The following is a 27,538-nucleotide window of genomic DNA, read 5'->3' on the forward strand; positions in this document are numbered from 1 at the left end:
TGCATGTGGATGTCCAACATTGGTGTAAAAGTTGTCACAATTGTCAGGTAAATGGGAATAGAAGATTGATTTATGGTCCAAGGCAAATCGTACTTGCAAATGGACCCTTTGAAAAGTGAGGCATTGATGCTATGGGTCCTCTGCCTAGGACAAAAAATGGTAAACTCTACATTCTAGTGGCTGTAGACTATATGACTAGGTGGGTGGAAGCACAAAGTGTGGCAAAGGTAAATGAGAGGACAGTGAGCAAATTCGTCTACACTCATATTTGTTGTAGATTTGGCACACCTTTGGAGATTTTTTCTGATAATGGTCCAGGGTTTAGAAAGGGATTGCTCACAGAAGTCTGTGAAGAACTTCACATTCTACATCGTCACAGTACACCCTACTATCCCCAATCAAATGGTTTGGTAGAAAAAGCTAATGGTGTCATTGCAGGCATCATTAGAAAGATGGTGAAAAACAAGACAAAGTTGTGGGATGACTTCTTGGATGGTGCCTTGTGGGCGTATCGAACCACATATAGGGAAGCCACGGAGTTCACACCATTTCACTTGGTCTATGGTCAAGAGGCTTTACAGCAAATTGAACTAAACATTCCAACAATGCGACTTCATGGCAAATCAGCACAAGATGATCAAGAAGCATGGATGGATCGACTTCTTACCTTAGTTGAGCTTGAGTGGAAAAGAGAAGCAGCATATGAGTGCTACAAGAGGAAAGCGACACAAGCGAAAGAAACGCACGACAAGAAACTGAAGGACAAAGGCATCAAGGAAGGAGAGCTTGTGCTAAGGTATGACAATCGACTTGACAATCGTTTTGATGCCAAGTTTGAAACTAGATGGCAAGGGCCATACATAGTCAAGAAGGCTTTCAATTCTAGTTACTATCAGCTTATGGACTTGAATGGTAAGGAGCACTCTAGGAAGGTAAACGGGTATCGCTTGAAGCCCTATTTGAGTCGCCTTCTACCAAAGGATCTACCAAAGATCTGTCCAAAGGCCGCTATCTCATGTAAGTATTGCTACATGAAGCATGAGTGTAACTCCAGCCAAAATTCTGAGGGGCCAAACAATGAAGATCTTGTCAAGGACTCTGAAGCACTCTCTTTGGAAAAGATGCTCTCTGATGGTACATGAATATACCATCATCCAGGGGAAGGGCTAATGATACTGTTTTTTCGGCTCTTTGTAATTACCACAGTGAGTTACCTCACCCTACCAAAATCACCCAAACACTGTGGCTATCCCTACCATTTCACTGTACATAGGCGTGCGTGAGTCACGGGACTTTTCCCATATCTTCTTAAAAAACCCTCAATTAGCTAGTCATTGGGCTAGTTGAGCCAAAAATATATATATATAAAATATAAAAAATATAAGTATATTATGGCCCATGCGTATGTAAATATTTCTTTGTATATAGGGCCTAAATAAAAGATTTTTTCATAATTATTTTGGTATTTATTTAAATATTTATACCTAGGTGTGTGCTATTTATGCTCTGTACATTGCCTCACCATTACCATAATTTTTTCTTACCATTTTTCATACTCTTTATTCCATATAGAAATATTTTCATGTAAGCTTCTCTTATATTTGGTGTAACTCCACCCCAACAAAAATCCAAAAAACTAGTTTTATTTATGTGTATATTTTTTTCACTATTGTGATTTTTTCCTTCCTACATATATTCTCTATTACTCTCATAAATTAGACCACCAAAAATATTCATCTTTTTATGGTAGACTTATAATGAGAGAGATTTATTTTGACCCCTTTATATTTTTCCACCTATATTATTTATATTTGACATGTACATATTTTTTAGACCCCTAAATATTTGATTTTCTTAGTTGTACTATTCACTTATATCATGATCTCAACAATATCTTCAATTATAGACCTACCAAATAAGGTCAAGGGTAGGTGGCATGCATACATGCACTATGGAGGGCTCACTCTTGGAGGTATTCAAAAGAATCATCCAAAGAAGGACCCCACAAGGACCTTTGCAGTGGAAAAAAACGGTCGGTTTTGCTGAATTTTTAAAGTTCACTTGCTCTCTGAATTTGAAAAGGTGATACAAACAAAAGTTGTAGCTCGTGGGCTGAACTTTTGCCTCAAATTTTTTCATATTCTTTTGAGCTACGAGCTGTGAGCTATGATTTTTTTAGTGGACCCCATTTTTCCCATGCTATGCAGCCACACTCTCTCTTCCACTTTATCATTTTCCTCTTTCACACACACTTCTCCACTCATCATCCCCATCTCTCTCACCACTCCTCTCTGCACACTACTCACCTTCTCCTCAACCTTGAAGAATAAGAGAAACCATGGTGAACTCATACCTCCCACACACAATTCCATTTCAAAATTGACCACCTAGTCTCATTTTTCCTCCTCCAATTTACCCATATCTATCAAAAAAACCACAAAATTCAGCCTCTTCTCTTAAAAGACAGCATCATGGTGGTTGATTACTCAGCTTCAATTATCTTGTCTCTCAAGGAAGGTCAAGAGTGGAGAAAAAATGTACCGTCAAAGCTAGTGGACCGTCAACAGGCGTCAAAATCGGCCCTACTCAAGACACTTGGAGCATCAACCTTGTAAGAAAGCCACCTTTTCTTACCTCTTAAGAGTTTTTTTCTTCCTTATTTGTATCCTACATGGATACTCCCATTGTAAATATCCAATTCCATTTGTAAATTAATACTAACTCTACTAACACTAACCCACTATGAAAAGTCCTATCACCTCCATTTCTCTCCTCTCTCTTTCCTCACCAACTTCTTGATAATTCCAAGCAAAAGAAATTAGATAAATTGCTGAAAATCTAACCCAACCATGGTTAGAGGAGTAACCCTAGCCTTCAAAATTGCTATAAAAGGAGGGTGTAGCTAGCACAAAGGGGGAGCCATAAGCAAGAGCACTATGCTATAGCTTGAGAAGCCAAGCTTAACCTCTTTAGAAGGAGCTCTTGAGTGGAAGCTCATTGTCTTATGCATGTGCATGTGTTGTAATAGGGGATTAGCAAGGGAACTCTATGCCATTGTAAGAGAGAGAGTGATCATTCAATTGAGAGTAGGAAACCTATCATTTCTCCTACTAGTGTAAGCCCAACATTCGCTGAATCAAGGAGGGTGGATTTGGACTAAGCTTGGATACTTTGTCTCCCTTCCAACGTGAAGTAATGGACAACAATGATGCGTAAGTGTCTTGGTGTTTTTTGTTAAGTTCTTGATAGCTTGTCTCTGGTGTTGTCATCAATCTAGCCATAAATCCCACATACTGTAAGAGGGCGACAGGGTGGAGAGGACTCCCCTGGCCTTAAGACAGTGATTGGGGTGGCTTTTCTTGTGATGTGTTGTGGTGAAATTTACGCAAGCTATGTTGAACAAATACTAATCTCACTTTGATTTGTCATGACAGATTTGTAAGAAGGTATTAATGCAACAAGCACCCCCTCCCCCTTTCTCTCTCTTTCTTAAATATATAATTGTGTTTGCTTGATCATTGCCGATACGTTTCAAAGCAGCCCGAGCACTATCTCTCTCCCTGTCTCTCTCTCTCTCGTGTTTTAGTGTGTGAGAGTGTTCCATTGGTGTTAGGCTTAGTGTAAATTCCTTGCTTATTTGTGGGTTGCTCTAACGATTCTCCTCTTTTGCGTCCTAGTTCGCTCTTAAAGTAGGTGGTGCCCCTTGTGTAGTTGGGATTTGGCTGTGGGTTTGTTGTTTTGGTTTGTGTTGTGTTGTGCCCCAGCCCCATTGAGCAGCACGGGAGCCTTGAAGGGTGTCTAGAGGTTGCTCTTCTTGTTGCCCGCCCCGGACCGCCTCAATACCAAGAGTGCGCGCTATCGGCTTCTATGTGTGGTAAGTTCCTATGAGCTTCGGTGTGAGTTTTCTTCCAACTCGTGTGTCGGAATAGAGCGTGCAGCATATCTATAGAACCACAACGAGTAGAGCTACGCATTAGTACCATCGGGGTCAAGTTTCGGTCACCTGTATTTTTCGGCCTGTCTTCATACGCGTTTACCGCACGGAGTGATTATAGGTTGATTTTGCAGTTCAACTCTTTAGGGTGTTGTTCTTACCTAGTGCATAGACTTCCCCTTGAGTTTGAGATCGATTCAATGATTCTAGATCCTGTTTCGTATAGCATTCGTTCGTAGTACGGATTTCAGTCACTTGCGTATTTTAGAACTTAGATTTGATTTCCTTAGTAGTGATTGTCATTAGAAGGTCGAGTAGGTGATTTGACACCCACCTAGTTGTTTCCATGCGCCTGCGGGTCAAGCTTCGTCCTCGTCTGACAAATTCTATTGTTGGTTGAGTTCTCGCTATTTAGCTTTCGCTAGCGGCGTAACCGCCTTAACAGAGACCAAAACTGTTACTACAAAGGAAAAAGCTAGTGAGGAGGATCACGAGAGGGAATTACGACGAACACCAAAAGAGTATTCAAAGTTAAACCACCCAGTTGCGAACCCCCAAGATAAGCCACGAGAGACAAAAAATGAGGATTGCAAGAGAAAGATTGGAACCTATCCAAACCCAACAGTGGAAATTGAACGAGTCCAACAACTGAGGGGTTTGGTGGAAGAAACTCAATGAGCATTAGAACCTGAACCCAAACATATCCAGATGTCCACACAAGTTCAACCTCACAAGAACTACAGGCCGTTAGCTATACCCAGTATCATTCGGGAAGAGAGTGAGGGTAGGACATCTGAAAGTGGACACACACCTTTCCTACTAGAGAGAATGTTTGGTGAGGGAATGCCCGACCCCCTTGAGGAAGTGGAGATTCCATCTTCACCATTCTCTTGTGAGGGTCCTACGTCCCACAAGATGCCATTAAATGTTGCCAAATTGATATAAAGACCCCGACCTAGTCTCAGCTCTTCGAGCCTTCCTCAATGGAGAATTACAGGCCGGATTACCACAGTTTGCACATATGAACAAACCTGACTCGGTAATGAATGATGACGAACATTTAGCACCACCATCTGACCTAGCGGGACATGAATCTGTAATTGAAGTACCCGTTAACAAGTTGGGGCAATACTTTGAAGGTGATGAATCTAATGCTACTCTACCAATCACTACTAAAGGATTAACTGTAAAGGGGGTCCTTGACGGTGGTGCGGGAGTCAGCATGGTGACAAAGAGTTGTTGGGAGTCTATGGGGCGACCTCACCTTGAAGCCACAAGCGTAGTGGTAAAAATGGCTAATGGATCTATTGTTACGCCTATTGGAATGCTAAAGGATCTCAGAATCAAGGTCTTGGGACACAAGGTAAGGGAGACTTTCATTGTTATGGATTTTTCCAAGCATCCTATGTCATTTGAGATGATCTTAGGGAGTCCATTCATGAGGGAAGCAAAAATGGTGCATGACTGGTCCAAAAACCACGTCTACTTACAGTTCCAAGACTCTGTCATTCGAGTTGATCTTTTAAGTGGTCGAACGCATCCTCTAGGAAATAAATTCATCATTGATAATCGATCAGACACAAAAATTCACTCAGCTCCATTACAGTATTGTTACACGTGTAGCGAAGACACGGATATTGGGGAGAACTCTCCTTATATGGATATCCTACCCGGAATGGCTGAGTCAGACAATGTCGATTGGGTACACGTAGCGGCAACTATAGATACATGGGGAGCTAGAGGAACAACCTGGGTAACACCAGATGGGGAAGAGATACCACACATTGCACCAGTAAACATGTTAGGTGTAGCGCATGTAACCTCCGATGATAAGAAAGAGGCACACCTATCTGAGAGTGAAACCGATGATTCCTCAAAGGCTTCAGGCCAATACACATCAGAAACGGAATCTCAGGGAGAAATGGATTCAGAACCTGAGGAAACATCGAGCGAGCCAAGTATAGAAACTGAACACTCAAGGCCTAGTACGACCATCTATGGTAATTTATATGAGAGTGAAGAAGATATAAGCGAAGACCTATCAGGCGAGTCGAGTTCAAACATTTACCAAAATCAAAACCTTAACAAGAAACAAAGGTCATATAAGAGACGACGATATCGAGCAAATGTGAGAGCTAGGATAAACAAGGAAAGATCTACTGCAGAATGGCTTAGCTATCTAGGGGCATGTGATGCTCATCGAAAGCTAGTAGGCAATTGGGGTGAACATCTCCAGAGTGTCATGTGGTGCATCCCGCAACCCATTGACCTCGCTCAATTGGAGGTTACAGAGCCGAAATTGAGTCGAACTATAAGAAGACGTCAAGACCGAGAGTTAGCACAACAACAAAAGGAGGCAGAACTAAAGGAAAGGTCTCCGTTAGGACAAGAGCCTGCTGACTTACATACGGCTCCTGAACATTTTAAATCTTATACCACGGGGGAGCGAAAGGTTGTGTATGCCAAAGCCCAACGAATACCTACCAATGGAAGTAGTATGATGGTCCAACGGTAGTTAAAGAGATAGAATTAGCAGAACCAGGTGAGGAGTCTAAACCAATCTTTATTGCTCAAGACCTTACCGAAACTGAAGAGGCTGTACTTAAGGAGCTCCTCAAGGAATACAAGGATATCTTTGCTTGGACATATCATGACATGAAGGGCGTTCCACCTTCTGTGGTGCAACATACAATTCCCATGATCAACATTGCTAAACCCGTCCAGCAACGACCCTATCCAATGAATCCTAAGTATGCCAAAATTGTACAAGAGGAGATTGAAAAACTTATCCAATGTGGATTCATATACCCTATTGAGCACTCAGAATGGGTTTCTCTAATAGTCATTGTGCCAAAAAAAAATGGTAAACTAAGAGTGTGCGTGGACCTCAAGAAAGTTAATGCAGCTACTAGGAGAGATCATTATCCCTTGCCATATTCAGAACATGTTCTTGAAAGAGTTGCGGGCAAGGAAGCTTATAGCTTTTTAGATGGGTACTCTGGTTACAATCAAATCACAATTGCATTAGAGGACCAAGCTAAAACTGCTTTTATCACAGAGTTTGGAGTGTTTGCATTTCGTGTTATGGCTTTTGGCTTAACAAATGCCCCTGCTACATTCCAACGATTAATAAACACTGCGTTTAAAGAATTTCTAAGGGAGTTTTGTGAAGCTTTCCTAGACGACCTTTGTGTTTATTCTTCTTGGGAGAAGCATTTGTTATATCTACGAAAAATATTTGAAAGGTGCAGATTTTATCGCATCTCATTGAACCCTTTCAAATGCCAATTCGACTCATTAGAATCCGAGCCACCCCTACGATACCCAATTGAGCTAAATAGCCCCTATGGGAAAGTACTATACAATGCCTTATTAGATACGGGAGCTAAACACAATTTTTTATCCTATGGAGTTTGGTGTCAATTAGGGAAACCGACCCTATCCCCGAGTACGATGCAGGTCAAGGGCATTAATAAAAAGAAAACTGCTATTCTTGGAGTCCTTCAGACCCCTGTTGTCTATGACAATGGAAGCATAGTGCAGAGGTTTCTAGTCATGCCCGCGGGAGCTATGGAAGGCAATGTAAACCTGGGACGCACGTGGATGTTGGCAACCAAATGCACTATTGATTGGGATACTGGTAGTGTCACGACGCGACCACCGACTCTTACCCCTATCATTCAAGCAAAGTCACCTACGTTGCAAACTCTAGCAAAGTTGAAGGATAGCCAACATTCACAAGCCAAGGTGGTTAACTCGTCTTTGCCGGCTACCCATGAACCTAGCACTTCAACACTTGTAGTTGCAGCAAGCAGTAATATTGCAAGTACTCAACCTGCACGACCTAAGAGTACATATCAATGGGTCCCCAAGGCCTTACTTCCAACTACCTCAACCCTCCCATCCATTCCAAGAAAAAATTTCCCCGGAAAACCAAGAGCGCGCCCTAGGAGAGTCAAGACCAAATCACGATGGATTCCAAAACAACTATTAGAATCCCAAGGCTACTATGATGGAAATGAGCAAATTTGGGTACCTAAACGTAAAATGTGTCCTTCCCTATCGACAACAAACCCATATGAGTCAAACAGTGTAACGCTAAAGCCAATGGCAGACCGTGGGAAGGGAAAGATCACAAAATTCTACACACCTAGTCCAGAGCTAGTTTGGGCTCCAAGGCAAAACCAATTTATTCCACTTAGCTTAGGAAGGGGGGAGTTCCATGAAGCTTCTAGCTCCTTATGTAATACATCCATAGAGGTAAAAGCTTCTACACAGCCTCCACCTACAATAGTGGACCTCCATGAAGCTACAAAGGAATCCACACCTTCCAGTGTTCAAGAATCACCTGTTGAACCACTTCAAGTTCGATCCTGGGAGAGTACCTTACCACCCTTGCAACTCGACGAGGCACCTAAGGTAATAGAAAACTACTGGTAAAAATCTTCACCTATAACAACTTGGAACAACTGGTTTCAAAGGGTGACGACATCATTTCAAACGGTATGATCTACCCAAGGAAGGGGGGAGTGTTTGTGGATATCCATTATTCACTTGCTTCCCTCTCAACCTTTCTCCCTGACCTCTTAATCTCCAATCTTCGGGAATGTATATATAAAGCCTTATACTCACAAAAACAAGATAAAAAAGTAAAAGAGCAAGAGCCATAACACAAAATCATAAAAACAAATTATGCACAAGAACACGACCCTTGTAATATTTGCACTCTAACCATCATCTATTTGCGTGTACAGATATGGCTAGTACGCTAGAGTCATCCACTCCTGCCTTGGGCGAGAGGTACCCTCATTACTTTTCACAAATATTTCACATGGTCTTTCCGGTGCTTGCATGTGAATGGGATTTGATAGGTACGCTAGCATGTGAGAGGAATTTTGAGGAGTTAGAATGGCTGATACGTCTCTTGACTACATCTGATCCATACTTAGTAGAGAGCGTTTCTCCCATTGCACAAGCCTACCCTTTTGACCAAGATGACTATAGGCGTCTAGTGACCTTCTTAGTAAACATGGGCACCTATGATGAAGAAGAAAATTTACAGGACTACACGGATGGCACATATGGTCTCATGGATGATGACTTTGTTTATCTCGACGACGAGGATAGGGGTTTAGCCTTAGGGTTTCCCCCCAACCTCTACAATATCCTATTCCCTTGACTCTCTAGGGGAGTGCAAATAATTAGGTTAGGGTTCCTTATGTTTTTTGTTGTGTTCGATAAGTGTTGGTACCTTTTCCCACTAATGTGCCTCCTGGAGGTATTCCTTTTGTTTCCTAGTGTGTACAGGAGCGTGTTGCTATTGATAGGATTTAGACCTTCATGAAATCTTTATCTCGACTCACTCTTCAAATCAAGCGCGACCATCGACACAAACAGGTGTTTCTTGTCCATTAGCATTGTCCCTTATCTTTTTTGCATCTATGATTGTCTGCTTTGATTGTGATTGGTAGGATAATATCCAGCACATTTACTTAGTAACAAACATTTAATTCAATGTAATTTTTTGTCATAATCACTTGTCTAGGTTTAAAAATCAACCAGTCCAACTAAGCTAGTTTGACTAAGTTAGGTGTTAGAGATCTTCTCTTAATACCATGGGGAATGCCTTCCTAATAATCAATGGTTACTTAGGTTCTTAATCCGATTTAGGCAGCATTGTGTGAAATGTACTAGGGCTTTCTAGTGGGCTTGACCCTATTGACCTTTAGCTTAAGTATTATAAAGGGAGTTTACTAGTGTGATGAGCCTGGGGAGGTGTATTAGTGTTATATGACCCCCCAAAGTTACAAAATTAAAATGCTGAAAAAAAACGAACAAAAAATCAAAGTGCCACAATGTAAAATCTTAAGCTGGAAGAGAAATCTCAGCTTGATTTGGTACTTCACTCACATGTATTGCCTATGGTACTAGAGCCCTAGAGGTTCCCAGTGTGGGCGCTTTTCCTTGAAAAGCAAAAAACCCAAGGCATACAAAATAAGCACACATCAAAATTGAATCACTGTGAAAAGACTTTGGGGGGTCACAGCAAAGGTAATCAATCAGGCAATGATTTCATGAGAAATTCCTTTTATCATAGCTTAACTACAAGGTCCTATAGGTATAGCCTCTAGTCAGCCCTCGAACATGAAATACTTGGCTCTCGCGATTAAACAACTTAATTAACCAGAGAAAATTAAAAAGCTTACCCATGGTATTAATAGGCAATCTCTAGTGCCTTTCGACCGTTAAATTAGCGACCCTAGACTTGTTTAATTTTTTACCTTTACATCTGTTTATGCATTTGATTACATTACAATTTAATGCTTATTGCTAACAAATTGTTTAAAATTCTATTACCAATCAATTGTCTGCCTAAAATTGCATATGCTTTTTAATCGCTTATGAGAATGCAATTACTGTGCAATGTTGTTTGATTTTTCAATGATTGAAGAAGGCTAAGGACATTCATTTCAAATGCTCTTCCACCTCGACCAACGAGCTTCAACTCAATAGCTTTCGAGGACGGAATCTACATCAGGAAGGGGGGCATGTTAACCCTCACGGCTCACGGACACCCTATCACCTACGAGACGGACATTGTAACCTACGGTGGACATTGTATTATTTATTTGGTAGAGTCACGTACCGGGCTTGTCGGTCCAATAGGAAAAGGGTAAGAGTGATCGCCGATGAGAGGCGCACTCTAACTGGGACATTCAAGGGATTAGTTGGCTAAGCATGGCCGCCCAAGTGTGAATGGGGTGAGCTCATATAAAAACCAACTAAGCCTAAAATTCACTTATTCTCTCATTTGTGCAATAGAAGAGTGCTCTTCCTCCATCTCCATCTCCATCTTCTTCTTCTTCACCTCCTTGTGTGTGTGTGTGTGTGTGTGTGTGTGTGTGTATGTGAGAGAGAGAGAGAGAGAGAGAGTGCGATCGAGCATTGTGGCGGCACGACGACGGTGAAGCGGTTGAGCGCGACGTAGCGACGTCTCCTTCTTCTTCACGACGAGAAATCCTCCACGGCAGGAGCATAGAGCGGTGAGTGACACACCATTGCCCTCTTTTGAGCTTACTAGTTAAGCTAGTTGTGTGCTTGGAGCCGTCTGTGGCTCGCACGTAGTGTTAGGCAAGGCCCTTGCTTCGACAGTGCGGCAAGGAGCGCACAATCAGGAATATTGTAACTCTTATTTTCTCGGATAAACTCTGTAATTAATGAGTCATGGCTACAAGCTTCCAGATTGTATCAGCCAGTCATCACCCAGCTTTCGTAGAACTCCAGATTAATAGTTTTGACCACGCAAAAACCTTGGCTAAGGTATAAAAGCCAATTTTTGTAAGTTTTTTATAAGTTTTTTGGATAAGAAATACACAACGTGAGCTAACGACGCTCACTTCTCTCCTTCTCACGCTTCCTACTCCCTCTCCGGTTGTCACGTTACGATTGCGTTTGTTGCATTGCAACCGCAGGTAAGAGCTCTACGCATTGACGTAAGCCATTCACAATATTCCATAGCTTTTGGCATCGCATACCCGCGGCCTAATTTCATCATAACTAAGAATTTACACTTTTAAATCAAAAACTAAGCATAGATGGGATATTGGGACATCATTGCTAAGCATTTAGATGCATTCTGGGTCGAAAACGACTAGGTCAAAAATCCACTGCTGTTAATAATCGCGATTTTGGAGCTTGAACTAAAGTGGGTTTGAGACCATAGGCATGTGTGCTTAGGTTTTATAAACTTGTCCTAGAAGTTTCATTACGTTTGGATGTCATTTGATGCTGTAATGGATATGATTTGCTTGTCGATGAGAGATTGGCTTTTGGTGATTTCAGTCACTTGAGTGTAGCTTAAGTTAGATGTGAGTTGTTAGTTGTTTTCCGAGATATTGACAACCTCTTGTAGCCTCTATGCACTAGTCGAGTCAGCTTCGTCCCATGGTTTGACAAATTAATCGTAATTCTCGCTAATACTGTAATAAGATAGGATGATGAGGTGAGACATGCGTCCCAACAAACATGCTTGCGGAAGCTAAGTCTCCCAACCACCAAATGGAATAGTCATCCATTCTGAAATGATATCGTAAGATAAAAAGAAATCCTCTACTGTAAGGACATGGGTCCTATGGGCAAGGCCACCGGCACGGCCGGACAGTGTGTACGCTAGGGGGAGGCTATAAGATAGCACGGTTGGGTGGAGACTAGGACACGCATTACCACCGCCCTTTCACTGGTATCCAAGCTATTTTTGGGAGGAGGCGAAAAGCGGGTTTCATGTGCGTGTGACGTACCACTTCTATCCCACGTTCCACAGATAGCGATGTCTCTCTGTGTAGCAAAAAGAAGACAAGCACAATTTCCTGTGCGAAGCGAAACGTGCACGGACAGACGATGAAAATCGACCATGAAAGACCTCCACAGCGGGCGACCAAGGCAAACTCGATAGGCAACTCCATGGCATCGAATCTCCGAAGGCTTTCATTGGCTACACGCATAGAAAGGCCCGCTTAATCCTTGCATGAAGGAGGGTTGATCCCACCCCATGAGGGATAAGAGGCCAACACTTTACCATCAAGCTATTGACCCTTGTTATGTATAACAAGAAAAAATAGCATACTTGTGTTGAAAGGAAAGCTAGAACGAAAGGGAAAGCTTCAAACTTCAAGGAAGTAGTTTCACCCTTCCTTTTCACTTCTTCGAGGAAGGGAAGTTTTCCTCCAAAAATTCTTTTTTTCCTCAAGGAGGTAGCTTCAAAGTGAGCAAAAGCCTTCACAAAAACGATGAGTTTTTGTGAAGAAGCAACAAAGGTGTTCTTACGATGAACGACATGTAAAGCGCTATTCCCGCAAGGCAAGGTTCGCATGCAACGCAAATCGCGGAGTATACAAAACACAAAGACTTCAATTTCACAAGGTACAAGTTGACATTTTTTCTCTCTTTACATTAGTGTGTGTTTACCATGGCCAGTGAGGATAGCCCACCTACACACACTTTTTATTTTGAGCACATAATCAAAATCAGGACACCACAGGTGTTGTTTACACTAGTATGCATGATGATGATGATTTAGGAGATCATGGGCTTGTAGATATGGCTTCTTTCAAGACTTTGGAACATCGCCAAAGCGTACTTGAAAGCAACCTCTCTGCACTCAATGCAAATGTTACCAATCTTACGTAGTTACTTGTGAAATTTATGAATTCACAAACGACTCAAGGCGCCACAAGTGGCACGGTTCAAGGGAACCAAGCTCGCACCACTCAAGGAGTCCAAGAGACAAGTGTTGCAGAAGATGCAGAAGGTAGCAATGCATTACTTAAGAATATCACCATTCCTGAGTTTCACGGGGAAGAGCGTGATCGCAACAAGGATGCGGTCAATACGTTCTTACACAAATGGAGTGATCTTCATAGATTGAGACACACCCTGGATATAAAGACGGCTATGGAAACAAGTCTATCTCTTAAAGGCAATGCCTATAAGTGGTGGATGACATTTCCAAAAGATGCTCGTCCTTCGTCATGGGCTGCGTTCAAAAGCTTCTTTCTCTAAAGAGTTTTTGGACTCCAATGAAGAAGATAAGAATTGGTTAGCATGGGATGCATGCCGCATGTCTGGCCTCTCTCTCACACAGTACCTTTCAAAGTATCGGGAAATCATATTAAAACTAGAAGGTCTAGATGAATTCCAAAAGATACGGGGTTTTAATAGAGGTCTTGACAAAGACTATCGTCTTCATGTCAAGACCCAACATCCAAAAAGTTTGGAAGAAGCCATCAGTCATGCCCAAAGATATGATGATGACCAAGAGAGGAAAGGAAATGTTCCCTACTCTAAGAATACTTTTGCTAAGAGCAATGTGGCTAAGAGCCAGTGGTGAGGTAGATCACACGTTCCAAGAGAAATAAGAGACAATCTACCTCTCCACACCCACAAGAGGCTAAAAAGCCTAACCAATCACGAGATACTCCATGTGGGTCTCTCAGCACTGCTAATTTTGAGCGTGCAAAGAAACACAATTTGTGTTTTAGATGTCTTTCGGACCAACATAACAAGAAAGATTGTCCTCTTTTGCAAGGCAAAGAAAAGGCCATGCAACACGGTTGAACACCTCACATTAGATTCATTTCCTAAATATTGTGTTGTAGAGGTTCTTCATATGGAAGAAAAGCACAAGTGTTGTGTGCCTGCTTCAATGTGGCAGCCCACCTTTGGCCCCCATGATTTGATTTGCATGCACGACACTATGAACGGACAACGTATTCACATTTTAACGGATGATGGTGCAACTCATAACTTCTTGAACTATAAGCTAGTCAAGAAATTGAAGCTTACACAGACTCCCTGCTCTCACAAGTATGTGGTGGAGCAGATGTCTGGGAATGATAAAGAAGTATGAGACACGGTAGTTCAAGGGGTTGAGCTTATTGTTCAAGATCATACGATGACCCTTGACTTCCAAGTTATGAACATGGACCGTGCTAATGTAGTTTTAGGACGGGAGTGGCTGCATGGTTTAGGAAACACATTACACACTGTTATGAACACAACTCCTTATCCTTTATGGCCAATGGTAAACATGTGCTTTTGCTTGGTGAGAAAAATATACCATCTGCACCTCTTATATGTACATCCGAGCTTTCTATTTTGTAGAAAGAAGATTTAACAGATGAAGTCTTTTTGTGTTACTGGTTGTCTCCAAGTCTTGTGAATTCTCAAGAGCAAGTGCGGTGAATTCTAGTAATGGTATGCAAAGTGCAATGAATTCTACTGATAAACAAAGTATTAACAAATCTAACGAGCAAAGTGCTCTCAATTTTACTTCTATAGAGCAACGTGCAACTGTTGTAAAACAAACATTATAGGAATTACAAGATTCTCCATCCCAGCATAACTCTAGTTTACTTTCTCCTTTTGCATGGCAAAAGCTAATTCACTTACTCACGAAGTATAGTGATGTGTTCTCAATTGATTTACCACCGAGTTTACCCCCTACACGTGATGTGCAGCATGGCATAGATGTCTTGCCAGGCACTAAACCGGTGAGTAAACCACCTCATCGTATCAGTGCTAAAGAAGCCAAGGACATTGAGAGTCATCTGGCTAACTACCTCGCTCGTGGTTTCATTAGACCTAACACTTCGCCTTGGGTATCACCAATTCTATTGGTAAAAAAGAAAGATGGTACTATGCGCATGTGCGTAGATTATCGCGGATTAAATGCGATAACCATCAAGAACAAGTATCCTCTGCCTCAAGTGGATGAGTTGTTTGATCAACTCCATGGGGCAAGATACTATACAAAGATAGATCTTCATTCAGGATACCACCAGGTGCGTATCCTACTACAACATATCTCCAAAACTGTCTTTAAAACACGGTTTGGGCATTTTGAATTTTTGGTTATGCCTTTTGGTCTAACCAATGCTCCAGCTACATTTATGACACTCACGGATAGTGTCTTACGTCCATATCTTGGAAAATTTGTTGTGATTTTTCTTGATGACATTCTCATTTACAGTAAGACTGAAGATGAACACATAGAACACTTACGATTCGTGTTCGAACAGCTACGAGCTCACGTGCTGTATGCTAAGCAAAGCAAGTGCGATTTCTTTAAAACAGAGATACATTACCTCGATCATGTGATCTCTTATTCTGGCATCAAAATGGACACTCACACGGTCGCTGCCATTCTTCGATGGCCTCATCCCAACACGGTTGAGGAGCTTCAAATATTTTTAGGCATGACTGAATTTTATTGACAATATATCCATGATTATGCCAAAATTGATGTTCCTATGATGGATCAACTTAAAGAAAAAGGTAAGACCTTTTCTTGGGAAGAAGCCCAAAAACGCAATTTCGAACAGCTCAAAGTAGCTATAGCCACTGCTCCCATCCTAGCAATCGTCGACCCACTTAAGCCGTTTGTGGTAGAGACTGATGCTAGTGATAAAGCAATTGGTGCGGTACTTCTCCAGGAGGGAAGACCTAGCCTTTGAAGATAGAGCTCAACAGAATTATTATATCTATGAGAGAGAGCTCTATGCCATAATTCACGCTTCACAAAAGTGGTGACACTATTTATATGGTGCCGAGTTTGAAGTAGGTTTTGACCATGAGAGTATCAAATGGTTTACTACTAAAACGGACTTGAAGGGCTGTAAAGCTAGATGGGCCAAAATCCTTCAAGATTATGATTGTAGTCTACGACATCGCAAGGGGCAATATAATGTAGTAGCGGATGCACTAAGTCAGATGCCTCAGATTAATTCACTTGATTTCACGAAAATAAAGAGTGGATTTTTAGAGTCATTCTCTGGCAAGTGTGCACAAGATCAATCATATGCTAAAGTGTGGAGTGCAGTTTTAAAAAGGGATCCCTCACACTCTCATGTCTCTGAACAGTTAGATCAGCATGTCTCTGCACGCGCAGCTAGAAACTCCAACACACAGAGCTCCACACCTACTTAGGAAGAGCTTAAGCGGTGGAAGAATTTTTCCATTGATGATGGCTACTTACTCCACAAAGGTAGAGTATGTGTGCCAAAGGACTCAGACACTAGGTGCCAAATCTTATTTGAGTGTCACGATATTCCAAGTGCTGGTCATCCAGGTATTCGTAAGACGTATGCCTTAGTTCGACAACAATTTTATTGGTCGGGCGGGCTTACATCATGATGTTCAAGAGTACGTACTAAATTGCCGATAGTGCCAAGTTAATAAGGCAGAGCGCCTCAAGGTACGTGGCCTTTTACATCCTTTAGAGATTCCACAAGGTAAGTGGGAGAGTATCTCTATGGATTTTGCAGTAGGACTACCTACTACAAATTGTGGCCATGATGTCATTTGGGTAATTGTAGACCGTCTCACAAAGATGGGTCGATTCATTCCCACTAAGACTACAGTTAAGACACCGAAATTAGCATGGCTATTTATAGAGCATATATATAAACTCTACAATCTTCCAGCTAGTATCATTAGTGACAGAGATCGAAAGTTCGATAATCACTTTTGGAGAGCTGTGTTCCAAAAGTTGGAAACTAAACTTAAACTAAGTACGGTTGATCATCTAGAAACGGATGGTCAAACCAAAAGAGTTAATCAAGTGCTAGAGGATATGCTACGAGCGTACGTTAGCAAGAAGCAAACCAATTGGGAAGACTACTTACCTATATTGGAATTTGCTTATAATAGCTCAAAGCATGTGACTACAGGGTTTAGTCCATTTATGCTTTTATATGGATTTCAACCTAGATCACTCGTGACGGTGGGGTTGGCTAAGGAGAAGATACAACAAGCGAAGGATTTTCTCCAAGACCATTTTGACATGCTTCGAGTTGCTCGACGGAATGTTAAGCAAGCTCAAGATCGATATAAGAAGTACGTAGATGAGTATCGTCGTCTTGCTACTTTTGAAGAAGAAGACAAGGTTTTCCTTAAAGTTCCGGAGCATTTAGAAAGTCTGAAGACAGGAAAAGTTGCTAAACTTTCACCATGCTATTGTGGGCTGTTTACCATTCTCAAACATATAGGTTAAGTGGCCTATAAGTTAGCTCTCCCAGAGCACTCACGAGTTCATCCTGTTTTTCATGTTAGCCGTTTACGAAAACAACTAGAACAGAATGATAATGTCATTGACACAGGTTGACCTTATCGAACCTCCAAGCATTCCTCATGAGCCGAAAATATTTTGGATTCTCATGAGCTTCGCACCAGACATCATGTCAGACGACAGGTGTTGGGAAAATGGCTAGATAGACCTGAAGAAGGTTCTACATGGGAGAATGTCTCCGCACTTAAGAAACATTTTCCTACGTTCATTTTTGAGGATGAAAACGATTCTCCAGAGGGGGGGGGGGGGGGGGGGGTAATGTAAGGACGTGGGTCCTATGGGCAAGGCCACCGACACGGTCGAACAGTGTTTACGCTAGGGGGAGGCTATAAGATAGCACGGTTGGGTGGAGACTAGGACACGCATTACCATCACCCTTTCACCTACCCGCTAAAAAATTTAGACTAAAGACTAAGACTTTATCTTCTCTATCTCATAGTCGAGGACGATTATGGTTTCAAAAGAGAGATATAGTCATAAAATCTAATATCTACCTATCCCAAATGATTTTTTCAAATGGAACTGATCACTTAATATGGAAAAATGAATGATAACAAGAGTTAGAATATAGATATATATTCTTAGACCTATCTTAGCATGGGACCAAAGGAAGAGAAGGCTATATCTCATGAAGGGTCCAAAAGGGAGATGGTCTACCAAAGAGAAATGAGAAAAGAACTTTTTAATCATTCATACTTCATTGGATGTGCATTTCTCACTACACTAACAAGTCCACTCTTAGGAATGTAGCATTTTTACTCTTGCACTACCATTCATTGAAGGGTTCTACTCTTACACAATCAAGCATCAACTCTTGCGTAATCACTCAAAAGAAGTTTACGATTATAAGTTGGTGCACTCTAAAGTTCTATGTTTGCAATTCATGGTCCACACTAGAGCAAAGATCATCCTAAAGAGAATATGCATTCTTCTTTTCAAGTTTTTATTCTTTCAAATTTGTTTTGCAATTGTGATTTGGGGGGAGTAAGGATATTGCTTCACGGAGGTGTTGATCGTGTTAAAAGACCTTAGGGTTAGCTTCATTAAAGACCTCCAAAGGTTAGTGTTAAAAGTCCTTAGACATAGGACCTTTAGGTACTTTGGACCTTAGGCAAGCTAAGCATGTGCTTGAGATACTTGACGTGCTTGAGATAACTAATGTGCTTGAGGTGCTTGAGCTGACTAAGGTGCTTGAGGTGCTTGTCGTGCTTAGTGACTAAAGTGCTTGTCATGCTTGATGACCAAGGTGCTTGAGGTGCTTGGCATGCTTGATGACCAGGGTGCTTGTGATGTTCAAGTCAATGATGATCCCTACAAAGGAGGGGGCGATCCCTAAAGGTAGAGGCATGAGAGAGAACACACACACATACACTTGTTCACTTCATCTAACATGAACTGCTTCATCCAACTACACCTTGACTGTGCATTTTCACTTTGGATCCCCTAAACTCTTGACCTGGCACTTCATCGGGCTGTGTTTGCTTTATCACTTCATCTGGAGGTGATTCTAATTGTGTTCTGGATCACTTTATCTGGTTGGGATAGTTCCATCCAACTATATACACTCACTTTCACTTGAGCTGTTGAATTAATTGATGCCTTGTGGGGGATTACCTTATTCTTTGTTTTGCACCTCCCTTAATGGTAATTCTTGACTCTTGCTATACATAAAACAGTTGATGATTATAGTTGTATACCATAATTTTTTATCTGGTAACCCCTTACCCATTGGTTACCATGCTCACCCAATGAAATGAACCCCTTAATATGACCCTCACTAGGGTTTTTAAAAGTTTTTTAAAAAACCCATTTTGCTTCATTCCTTGGCAAGAATTTGGCTTTCGCTTTGGTCAGAATACCTAACATCTTGCCCTCATTATGATGATCAGCTTCCTAGCTATCTCCCTTGATTCCTCTGCAAAAGCCTTTCCCCATTTACTGGGTGTTCAATGAAATGTCTCTTGCCTTGTTGGATGCGTGAACTCATTGCCCCTTCACGTGGCTTCCCTTTACAGGCTATGATGTGCCTCATCATGGACGTGTGACCTCAATACCCCCTTCAATCAATCATTCTCAGCATCTAGCCATTTGCTTCAAAGACTGGGAGGGCACTGGGCTACTGCTCTGCATGTTTTCCTCCAACCCCTACATATGCAAGTGAGGGATATGTGTTCCCTCACTTAGACTTGGATTTGTTTTTGAAAAGAGGGGGGGGGGAGAGAGAGAGAGAGAGAGAGAGAGAGAGAGAGAGAGAGAGAGAGAGAGAGAGAGAGAGAGAGAGAGAGAGAGAGAGAGAGAGAGAGAGAGAAAGAGAGAGAGAGAGAGAGAGAGAGAGAGGATGATGTGCCTCATCATGGACGTGTGACCTCAATATCCCCTTCAATCAATCATTCTCAGCATCTAGCCAGTTGCTTCAAAGACTGGGAGGGCACTGGGCTACTGCCCTACATGTTTTCCTTCAACCCCTACATATGCAAGTGAGGGATATGTGTTCCCTCACTTTAACTTGGTTTTGTTTTTTAAAAGAGGGGAGAGAGAGAGAGAGAGAGAGAGAGTGGATGGAAATGTGTTTGGCTATGAATTTCCCCAATTACTTCGGAGATTATTTTGAATGCTTCTGCTCCACGGGCTCTATATTTCACTCAAATCTCAGTTATAGAAAATTTCTAATGTTGTGGCACTGTGGTTTTATGAGGCTTTTGGAAGGGTACTAGCTCTTGATTGGATGATTGCTTTAACCAGCTAGCATGATTGATCTGATGTATGTTTTTTCTTGATACTATTATAAACTGTGGAATGAATTAAGGTGGGAATCATGCTCACTTCCTTTGGCTAGAGGTTTACTTCTTTCTGGCTTGAACAAAAGGGCTCTGTTGCAAACACACAAGGTCAATCTGTCTCATATTTGATTTGTTCAAGTGAAGTGATTACTAATCTTTTAAGCCTAGCTTTTTGCTTAAGCAACAATTCATTGGGAAAATCTCTTGTTAAAATAACCGAGGACTATGGATATACAACACTAGGATGACTTGGACATTAAAAATTCTTTTTTTCTCTGACTTGTATTCACACATCAGTGGAGTGCTTGGTTGCTTTAACTTATATTCAGCTTGTTGCTGATTACTGGATTACTGATTGACTTTTTTGGTTCTTGGATGTCTGGCTTAGATCTGGTCTTTTTTGTAACCCTTATTTATACATACATATTCTATTGCATCTGGTTCTGGGTGATGGTGCTACTAAATTATATGTAAACCTTATACATGCATACATATTCTGATTTTGATGCTTTACTACCTAAGATTTGGCATAACCTGTGATTCTGAACGACATATGGTTATTGATCCGGTTTTGATGCTTTACTACATGACACCATGCTTAATCAACTTTATTCTAATGATTTTAGGAACATGTTACTTTTAAAAAAACTACACGTATGAGGATTTTTTGGGATCAAGATCAAAAGAATGAAATATATCATCTAAAGACTATGAACGACAACCATACTTTTTTCAAATTGGCTGCCAAAGCCTTAAAACTCTTACAGGAGTAATGTATTCCTTGAAGACAATATCAGATATTGTTTTGATAAAACTGACTTTACCCTCTTCAGGGACACTTTGACTTCGCACATCTGTGCTAAAGCTTCATACTGGACTTTTGTTATTCTCATCTACTTAATGAGGTAGTAGGCCCGTACATAATGGGCCTACTACCAACCCATTGTGAATGGTGCCTAGATAGGCCAAGTACACACACACATACACTTAGTCACTTCATATAACATTAACTACTTCATCCAACAACACCTTGACTGTGCATTTTTACTTTGGCTCCCCTAAACTCTTGATTTGGCACTTCATCAAGTTGTGTTTGCTTTAGCACTTTATCTGGAGGTGATCCTGCTTGTGTTCTGGATCACTTTATCTGGCTGGGATAGTTCCATCCAACAATATACACTCACTTTCACTTGAGCTGTTGATTTAATTGATGCCTTGTGGGAGATTACCTTAGCCTTTACTATGCACCTCCCTTAATGGTAATTCCTGACTTTTGCTATACATAAAACAGTTGATGATTATAGTTGTTTACCATAAGTTTTTATCAGGTAAACCCCTCACCCATTGGTTACCGTGCTCACCCAATGAAATGAACCCCTTAATATGACCCTCACTAGGGTTTTTAGAAAAATTTTAAAAAAACCATTTTGCTTCATTCCTTGGCGAGAATTGGGCTTTCGATTTGGTCGGGATACCTAAGTTATGGTGTCTTGCCCTCGTTATGATAATCGACTGCCTAGCTATATCCATTGATTCCTCTACAAAACCCTTTCCCCATCTACCAGGTGTACAGCGCAATGTCTCTTGCCTTGGTGGATCCGTGAACTCATTGCCCCTTCAAGTGGCTCCCCTTTCCAGGTTATGATTTGGATTGTCGTGGACGTGTGACCTCAATACCCCCTTCAATCAATCATTCTCAACATCTAGCCCCTTGCTTCAAAGACTGGTAGAGCATTTGGCTACTGCTCTGCATGTTTTCCTTCATCCCCTACATATGCAGGTGAGTAATATGTGTTCCCTCACTTAAACTTGGTCTTGTTTTTGTGAAGAGAGAGAGAGGGAGAGAGAATGGAAATGTGCTTGGCTATGAATTTCCTCGGGTACTTTGAAGATTATTTGGAATGCTTCTACTCCACGGGTTCTATATTTCACTCAAATCTCAGTTTTAGAAAATTTCTAATGTTGTGCCATTGTGGTTTTAGGAGGCTTTTGGAAGGGTACTAGCTCTTGATTGGATGACTGCTTTAACCAGCTGGCATGATTGATCTACTGTATTTTTTTTCTTGATATTCTCATAAATTGTGGAATGAATCAAGGTGGGAGTCATGCCCACTTCCTTTGGCTAGAGGTCTACTTCTTTTTGGCTTGAATAAAAGGGCTATGTTGCAAACACACAAGGTCAATTTGTCTCATATTTGATTTTGTTCAAGTAAACTGTGTTAAGTATGGAGCCTGATTTACCCTTGTAATTTTCTGTGGTAAAAGCGCACATTTGTAAGGCCCCCATTATGAGGAGAAGCCATCGCGCGTGAAGGAAAATCACTCACCGCAAACCAAAATATTCACGGACAAGAATCAGGGGCAACTTTAAAGGCCTCGGGGGTGGAGGCCCCCTGAGACTTTTTTTTTCGCTGGAATATTCTTTTTCGCCGGAATATTATGGCCGGACGGCGGCCGAAAAGTGGTCGGAAAACAACCGGTCGGTTGGCCGGTGGCCGGTAGTCAATGGCCGATGGCCGGTGGTCGGAAGTCAATGGCCGGTAGCCGGTGGCCGAATTCAATGGCCGGTGGCCAAATTCAAAAGCGGACTTGTCTTCTCAAGGGCAGCCACACATGGGCGGATTGAAGGGTCCGATTTGGACTTATTCGCACAAGGGCGGCTACACATGACTGTCTCTCATAAGAGAGGGCAGCCCTTTTGGCCTATAAAAGGAGGCCATTTCTACACACATTTCATAGTGTGAAGTTGATGCAACAAGGTGAGTGTGAGGTGGTGAGAGTGAAGCAAGGCGGGAGCTCCATTAAGGGTATAATCCCTTTGTAAACTACTTCTTGTTTTGAAGTACTAAAGCCATTGAGTGGCTGCTTTCCCGTGGACGTAGCCCACATTGGGTGAACCACGTATATCGTGTGTACTCTCTCTCTCTCTCTCTCTCTCTCTCTCTCTCTCTCTCTCTCTCTCTCTCTCTCTCTCTCTCTCTCTCTCTCTCTCTCTCTCTCTCTCTCTACTCTATAATCTCGTGTATATAAATCTGTCTCTCTCCATTAAGTACTCTACTCAATTATCTATTTAGCTACGTCTTATTTCCTAACAACTGGTATCAGAGCAAGGTTTGCTCGTAGCTAAATTATCTCAAGGAAAGGATTCCTTGAATTGAGTGGGAGTTATGGCGGAGGAAAGGAAGCTCAAGATTGAGAAGTTCAACGGCAAAAACTACCAACATTGGAAGATGCAGATTGAAGACTATCTCTACCAGAAGGACCTCTATTTGCCACTAGGCGGTCTTGCGAAGAAGCCCGCAACAATGGCAGATGAAGCATGGATTGTCCTTGATCGAAAGGCACTAGGAACAATCTGGTTAAGCTTGGCGTCAACGGTGGCCTTCAATGTTTCGGATATGAAGACCACGGAGGACTTGATGAAGTCACTTGACGACTTCTACGAGAAACCATCGGCATCCAATAAGGTATTTCTTATGAAGCGCTTGTTCAATCTAAAGATGGCAGAGAATGGTTCAGTTGCAGAACACCTAAATGAATTTAACACAAACATAAGTCAACTTCGATCAATGAAAATCAATTTCGATGAGGAAGTGCAAGCTCTCCTTATACTATCATCTCTACCGGATAGTTGGGACAGCCTTGTGATGGTAATTCTATCTCTGGCACAAATACTCTTAAGTTTGATGATGTTGTGGGAGAACAATGCGAAGGAGAAGCACAGGAGAATCATCAAGTGCTGCACTATCAGTGGAAACAAGAGGAAGGCTTAAGGAGAGGTTCAAAAACCAAAAGGGTCGTGATCGCTCAAGGCGGAGCAAGTCACGCACAAAGTCAGTTCTTGAATGTTGGAACTGCGGCAAGAAGGGCCACGTCAAGAAGGATTGCTGGTCCAAGAAGAAGAAGGAGACAGAGTCTGAAGACAACAAGCCAACATCGGAGGCCAATGTGGCAGGTAAAGTAGAGCAAGATGCTCTAATTCTTTCATTAGACAATGTGTCTAATTCCTGGATAGTAGATTCCGGGGCTTCATTCCATGCGACACCACACAAGCAACATTTCCAAGACTACACCAAAGGTAATTTTGGGTATGTATACTTGGGAGATGATGAAGCTTGTGAGATTGTCGGCAAAGGTACAGTTTCTGTCAAAACTGCTAATGGAAATGAATGGAAGCTTAAAGATGTTAGGCATGTTCCTTCTCTTCGCAAAAATTTGATCTCTACAGGACAATTGGACGATGAAGGTCACAACATTGCATTCGGAAACAAACGGTGGAAGATCTCAAAGGGATCTTTGGTGGTTGCCAAGGGTGAAAAAGTCGGTACACTTTACTTGTGTACTGTTAGCACGCAACCTTCAGCTTGTGCAGCAACTACAGAAGTTGACAGTGCGGTGTGGCACTACGACTTGGGCATATGAGTGCCAAAGGAATGCAAATCCTTCAAACAAAGAAGTTTCTACCAGGTTTGAAAGAAGTGGACTTAGAGTTCTGTGAAGATTGTGTTTATGGTAAACAAAAGAGGGTAATATTTCAAAAATCAGGAAATGAAAGAAAAAATAAAAAACTTGAGTTGGTTCATTCTGATGTTTGGGGTCCTGCAAGTACACCATCACTTGGTGGCTCATTGTACTATGTAACATTCATAGACGATGCGACTAGAAAAACATGGGTTTATGTCATGAAGAATAAATCCGATGTATTTTCCATATTTCAAAGGTGGAAAGCCTTTGTGGAGAATGAAACAGGTACCAAGGTTAAATGCCTCAGATCCGACAATGGAGGCGAATATTGCAGCCAAGCTTTTGAAAGCTTTTGTGCTAGCAATGGCATTCGGAGGCAAAGGACAACCCCAAGGACACCTCAACAAAATGGGATTTTGGAAAGGATGAACAGGACAATCATGGAACAAGCACGAAGCATGCGGCTACATGCAGGCCTACCGCTTGAGCTTTGGGCGGAAGCTGTAAGTACGTCTGTGTACTCAATCAATCGGTCACCCTCAACGGCATTGGATGGGGGAGTTCCAGAAGAGGCATGGACAGGTACTCCGGTGAATTATGCATTTCTCAAAGTGTTTGGGTGTGAGGCTTTCATGCACATAGATAGAAGCCTAAGATCAAAGTTAGATGCAAAGTCCAAAAAGTGTTTCTTCATTGGCTATGGAGAAGGAGACTTTGGGTATCGCCTATGGAATCCTGAAGATGGTAAAATCTTAAGGAGTAGGGATGTAATTTTTAACGAACAAAATATGTACAAAGATTACTTGGAAAGAAAACAAACAAAAAAAACAGGTGATGAGTACATGGAGCTTGAGGACGGTGAAGACTCAAGGACTGCAAACGGTGACAATGTGCAACAACGTCAACCAAATGAGGAGCCTCAACCTATTCCCCGAAGATCTACAAGAGCAAGTAGACCTCCAGAAAGGTTTGTTCCTTCCTTCAACCATCTCTTGATCTCAGATTCTGGAGAGCTGGAATCATATGAAGAAGCTATGCAACATGAATCCAAAGAAGAATGGACGAAGAGCATGCAAGTGGAGATGGACTCACTACATCGCAACCAAACATGGGAGTTGGTTGAGTTGCCTAAAGGTAAGCGGGCACTTCAAAACAAATGGGTGTACAAGCTAAAGGAAGAAGAAGGTGGGAAGAAAAGGTACAAGTCTAGGCTTGTGGTAAAAGGTTTTTCTCAAAAGAAAGTTATTGACTTCAATGAAATATTTTCTCCTGTTGTAACAATGAACTCAATTAGGCTTGTCTTAAGCCTTGTGGCTGCTCATGATCTAAATCTCGAGCAAATGGATGTAAATACGGCATTCCCTCACGGTGACTTAGAGGAGGAAATCTACATGCTTCAACCAAAGGGGTATGAAGTAAAAGGTAAGGAGAAAATGGTTTGCAGATTAAAGAAGAGCTTGTATGGTTTAAAGCAAGCATCAAGAAAATGGTACTTGAAGTTTGATCGATGGATGTTGGATCATGGATTCACAAGATGCAACTCGGATCACTGCGTCTACACGGAGAATTTGGGAGATGGAAAATTCATCATCCTAATGTTGTATGTTGATGACATGTTGATTGCAAGTGCTAACATGCAGGACATCAAAGACCTAAAAGAGGAGCTGTTCAAATCTTTTTCAATGAAAGATTTAGGTGCTGCAAAGAGGATACTTGGTATGAAAATATCAAGGGACAGGACGAAGAAGACAATAAAGCTATCTCAAGAAGATTACATCAAGAAGGTACTAGAAAGGTTTGCAATGCAAAATGCAAAACCAGTTTCTGCACCTTTGGTTGGTCATTTTAAACTAACGAAGGATATGTGTCCAAAGACACAAGAGGAGATAGCCTATATGTCTAAAGTTCCATATGCTGCAGCGGTGGGTTCTCTAATGTATGCTATGGTCTGGACAAGGCCAGACATTGCACATGCAGTGGGAGTTGTGAGTAGGTTCATGGACAACCCAGGTAAAGAGTATTGGCAAGCTGTGAAGTGGATACTTAGGTATCTAAAAGGGACAACAACAAATGCTTTGTATTTTGGAGGAACTCATATTTTTCTAGAAGTGTATGTTGATGCAGATATGGCAGGTGACAAAGATACTCGAAGGAGCACTACTGGCTATGTGTTCACGGTTGGAGGCACAGCAATAAGCTGGGCTTCAAAGCTGCAGAAAGTGATTTCACTTTCTACCACAGAAGCAGAGTATGTAGCAATGACAAAGGCAAGCAAAGAAATTTTGTGGCTTCACAGATTCTTAGAAGAGCTTGGATTCAAACAAGACAATTGTGTCTTGTACAGTGATAGCCAAAGCGCTATCCATCTTGCGAAGAACTCAGCCTTTCATTCAAGGACAAAGCACATTGAGGTGAGATATCACTTTATACGCACTCTTTTGGAAGAGGGACAACTAAAGCTAGGAAAGGTGCATACAAGTGAAAATCCTGCAGACATGTTTACAAAGGTGGTCAACAAGGAGAAGTTGAGCTTTTGCTCATCTTCAATCGGCATTCAAGGATAAGAAGCCAGAATGGAAAGTAGTCACAGGTTTGGTTTGGAGATCAGTCTCCAAGTGGGAGATTGTTAAGTATGGAGCCTAATTTACCCTTGTAATTTTCTGTGGTAAAAGCGCGCATTTGTAAGGCCCCCATTATGAGGAGAAGCCATCGTGCGTGAAGGAAAATCACTCACCG

Source organism: Adiantum capillus-veneris, chromosome 2 (genome assembly GCF_014529385.1).
Source record: "Adiantum capillus-veneris isolate H3 chromosome 2, ASM1452938v2, whole genome shotgun sequence".
In the NCBI taxonomy this organism is placed as follows: Eukaryota; Viridiplantae; Streptophyta; class Polypodiopsida; order Polypodiales; family Pteridaceae; genus Adiantum; species Adiantum capillus-veneris.